We start from the raw sequence: 4600 nt of genomic DNA on the forward strand, positions 1-4600 counted from the left end.
CCCCCCCCCCCCCCTTTATTTGCCTCATCTCATCTTTAGCTTTACTTTAGAAATGAGTGAAAGGCATAGTATCGCGGACGACGGGCTCAGTCCTATTTTGGACACGGCTCATTTGCAATTAGCTCAATCTGTACGCAAACACATTAGGAGGTGCCGCGGGAAACCGACACCCCTAATTTCTAAGCCCATCTCTCAGTACAAGGAGAGCTGGCATTAAACTTTTTGGCAGAGGTAAATACGCGGGCAAGATTTTCCTTATTAAACAGCCAATGAAGAGTTAAACAACAGTGGGAACGAGCCAGAACAGTTACGTAGCCCATCGTAAATCAAATAAAGATCATCAATTAGCCGTTTGGTTATCACAGGCATGACTGGAGTAAGGGGTTAAAGGTGTTGGAAGTATGTTAACAGAACATGTCACAATATCAGTTATACACTTCATTTCACTTTGAAAACAGTTTTCTCTTCAATCACAGTTAGTAAAAACATACCAGGGGAGGGGTGAGAAAAAGGGAAGGTAACAGTAAAACATGACCATAGAAATACCAACACATCCCCAGGATAAAATTACAACTCTCGCTCTTTGTTCATTCGAGGAGGTAAATCAGAGCGACTCGGAGGGAGAGGGGTGGAATTAGGGCTGCACAATTAATCAAACTTTAATCACGATTTGGGCTTCCCACGATCAAATTTGCGTGATCGAGCAATATTCTATATGCGTTACATGACCCATTTCTTGTGTAAAGCCATGCCTGTTTGGATCTCTCCGCGCAGCCCCTTTCACTCACTCACAGCTCCCCAGCAACATGAAGAGACATTACGTTTTTTTTTTCTTTGCCTTTTTAATCCAGTTACTACCGTTAAAAAGTGTTATTAGTGTGACATGCAGTAATTTAAGTTGCACCGTAATGAGGTACAGAAATCCGTGTTGATATTTCGTCTGGTAGATAACGGAGGAAAGAGGAATACAGCACAATATGGATATGAAAGCAGTTATAAATAGCCTATGTGACAATAAAAGTTGTTTTGGTTAAAATCAACAAATAATCGCGATTAACATTTTGGCCATAATTGTGCAGCCCTAGGTGGAATCGGGCTTTTGTAACGGGAGGTGTTCGGGACTGCCCACCCCAAACCACCCCCCTCCCTCCAACCTTGTCAGTTATACAAGCAAACATTTTCATTCAAAGAATAGCATTAAGTTATGAAAGCCACTAAACATGTCACATAACAACAGAGAAACAGCCCTTGGAATGAAGCAAAATGTGAAACCTGTTAATGGGGAAAAAGAACATAGTTAAGCCTTTTTGTAACTTATTATTCCATTGTCGGAAAGGCTAGTTTCCACAGCAAGGCTCTTATAAGATGTATGTTTGTGCGTTTGACGGACGTGGTTGACCCAGCTGGTAGAGAGGATAGCGGAGTCGCGCAAAAGTATGTGTTTTAGGAGACCAGGTACGCGCGTGACCGAGGGCGAAGGAGCAGACGACAGCGGGGCTATATTTATTTGCAATCTGTCAGTAGGGCAGAGACGTCACACATGCAATTTGAACGCTGTCTACCTTATTTGAATGCACAGACCGGTGGTGAAAAGAAAGGGGTTAAGTAGCTGCCCTTGTTTGTGTTGTGCTGGCTGGCATTGTGGTAGAAGCTAGAGTCAGTGTTGTGTCAGATACAGGTTAGGGCAATTAGTGGTAGAGCTGCAGGTAACGACTCTCCATTGGGGAGCTATCATCACCAGCAACAGGTGCTCGTTAAGTGATTGGCGTGGGCTTGGCCCACGCACCTGCAGCCACTTGCGGTTGTCAGGAGCTGGCCGCATGTAAGTCAGCATGGCAGGAGGCGACAGAAGACTCCGGAGAACAAAGACACTGGAGTCTATGCTGGGACCAGGCACAGCCCTGTGCTATCTTGAGACGCAAATGTAGGTATGACTGTCTGCTTGCCTGTTAAACCGGACACAACTGGCCATCACCTCAAGTAAATAAAACCCCAATGCTAAACAAGCCTCTCACCTTCAGGTTTGTCTTATCTCTAACATGTGTCTTTGTTCCCAGTCGGTACCAGTTAAGTCTAGAGATAAAGAAAGACACTTATTTCGCCATCCCCCTGGTAATACCATGTCAAAGTCACTTGCACTGGTAACCCTGACACCCCGAAATAAACTCCTGTGCAACCAATTGCCTTCGGCATGTACCTAATTACTAAATAAATTCTATGCGCCTCTAACAAAATCTCAGTATAAATACGGCTGCTCTGTGAAGGCCTCACAGGTTTGTTTGTGAACAAAGAGCATCATGAAGCCCGAGGAACATACCAGACAGGTCAGGGATAAAGTTGTGGACAAGTGAAACGATATCCCTAACCTTGAACGTCTCACGGAACACTGTTCAATCCTTCATTTGCAAATGAGTGTAGTGTGGCGCACCTGCTAACCTACCAAGATGTGTCCGTCCTCCTACACATGTCAAACTATTCCTTTAATGTAAAGGAAGTAGGCTCCCATACACCTTTATATCTTAACACCCACTTGGTATTTTTTTATATGAAAACAGCAATCACACAATAAAACTTAAATGTAGTGTGCACAATCCATCTTGCTTGACTTCGAAAACCAACATCTCTCCAAATATCCTTTTGATAAAGCAAACATTGGATTAAAGAGTGTAAATGTGATGATTTAAGCCTAATTGATTGATTCAGATGGTAACGAACAAAGGAAGTGCATTTCCTTATCTCTTTTTTTACCTCAGTCATCCCCCCACCCTGCCACATTTCACTCCGCAGTGGGGCTTGGACGATTTTGGAATAACTGACATTGCCTTATGACGAAAAAGCTCCATTTGGAAATAATTAATCGTTCTGACTACTGGGGTCATTTTGTTGGAGATTAGGTAGGTAAACACAACGGTTGACTCACGCAACACCCTTTTATTCATATGATACTATCAAATCAGGCTAAAGTCAGTTATATTATTGACGCGTCACAATATACACGATGAAACTAAATATCGTGCAGCTCTCTTTTAAACTCTGTGCTGTAGCCGCGCGACTAAAAATAAATCATCGTTGTCGTCTTACGTCCAGACAGACAATGTTGTGGCTTTTCTCTTCCTTTGCCCGCTACTTGCAAAGCTGCTGACCACCTGATAACATATTTGCCAGAAACTGCTCTGCGTCCACTCTCTGACCATCTCTTCCTCTCTCGGGAGATACTGTACCCGTCTGTCGCAACATGCCTTCGGGCTCCCTCTTCTCCTCGCTTTTTCCACTCTCCCTTCAACTGACTCTCTCAATCAAGCCTCCAACGCTCCCACAGACTCTCTACTCTCTCTGTCTTCTTACTTCGTCGTCTGTGCTATGCGGATGGCAGAAACCTATCCGCCTCTTCTTTCCTCCTTCACTGCCTCTGTTTCTACAGCACAAAGCTCCTTCTATTAAACCAAAATGTAATACCCAAAATCTAACTTCCTTCCTTCCCACTTTGACTGCACCTTGGATGATCTCAAATAAATACTAAATGAAACAACTTCTGCTTTAAATTGGTAAATGGAGAGGCGAACCTCAAATATTTGTAACGATGCACCAGGCTCATGTTTACATTGACAATTTATTGTCCCCGGTGAAAGGGCGTACGTTATAAGGTTGGTTTGGGGATTTTATCAATTGATATCGGTTTGGATTGGAGAATCCACAGCCCTGTCGTTTAGATATTTTGGAAAAAGTATTGATCTCGTCAGAGGAAAACCGATACAGCACTTGCAACATCCCACTACTGTGACTTAGCCCACGAGGTATGAGAGAGAAGGGACAAGCGAGGTTGAGTTACATACGCAGATCAAAATGAAAGATTTACTGAGCCGGAGAGATTCTTTACTGTGAAAACAATGTGTCTATGGATTATTTTTTTTTAATAATGTGAGTGTTATATCATACAGATATATGTTTTGGGGGTGTTTTTCTCAGTACTGTAGCCTACATTTTTCATCTTAGTTACAACTTGCTAGGCCTCGTCACCCGTCTGACACAGGCTCGTTAACAGTACCGGAGCACCCAAACCGGAGCTTTAATTGGGCAATGTCATTAAGGCTTAAAAGAATTATTCAGAGTTTAATTAGCCTGTTGGGAAAGACGGGAATCGTTCATGGGAATTTCACTTGGTTTTCTCTCAATTTCATATCCTCTCTTCAGCTTGCCCCTCTCTTTCTCTCCTGCTTTGAGCGCAAGGGAACGTGATACAAATCTCAAAAAGGGTCAGCCCTTCACAATGCAGTCCTTCAAAACCCTTTCGCGCTAGTCTTTTCCTCGGGTCCTTTTGTCTATTTTGCATCTGCTTTAAACTCGTGACTAAGTGTGTGAAAGTGGCTGTCTTAGGAAACATGGCGCTCCACTGGTTGTATGTAATGTACAGCGCTGTAGGAAGGAGCCGTGTGTTCACAGCGGTCATATCTGGCTCGGCTTAATAGAAAATCCACAGCCGTGCTTAACATTTCTTCTCTTTCCTGAAGGCGGTTCAATAGGACAGAACTGAATAACACTCTTTCCTATCGCGCAAAAACTCAAGGCCTGTGTTTGTGGAGTAGTGATGGGGGGGGGGGGG

General features: G+C 43.6%; 1 protein-coding gene and 1 long non-coding RNA gene across 8 annotated transcripts in view; one reads left to right on the top strand and one right to left on the bottom strand.

The window, feature by feature from the left end:
• The window catches only part of LOC117934914, a 19405-nt gene that overhangs the window by 13186 nt on the left and 1619 nt on the right, over nt 1-4600 (top strand). The gene's annotated exons all lie outside the window — the stretch shown is intronic.
• The window catches only part of nrxn2b (neurexin 2b), a 589914-nt gene that overhangs the window by 3281 nt on the left and 582033 nt on the right, over nt 1-4600 (bottom strand). The gene's annotated exons all lie outside the window — the stretch shown is intronic.

This window comes from Etheostoma cragini, chromosome 19 (genome assembly GCF_013103735.1).
Source record: "Etheostoma cragini isolate CJK2018 chromosome 19, CSU_Ecrag_1.0, whole genome shotgun sequence".
Classification (NCBI taxonomy): Eukaryota; Metazoa; Chordata; class Actinopteri; order Perciformes; family Percidae; genus Etheostoma; species Etheostoma cragini.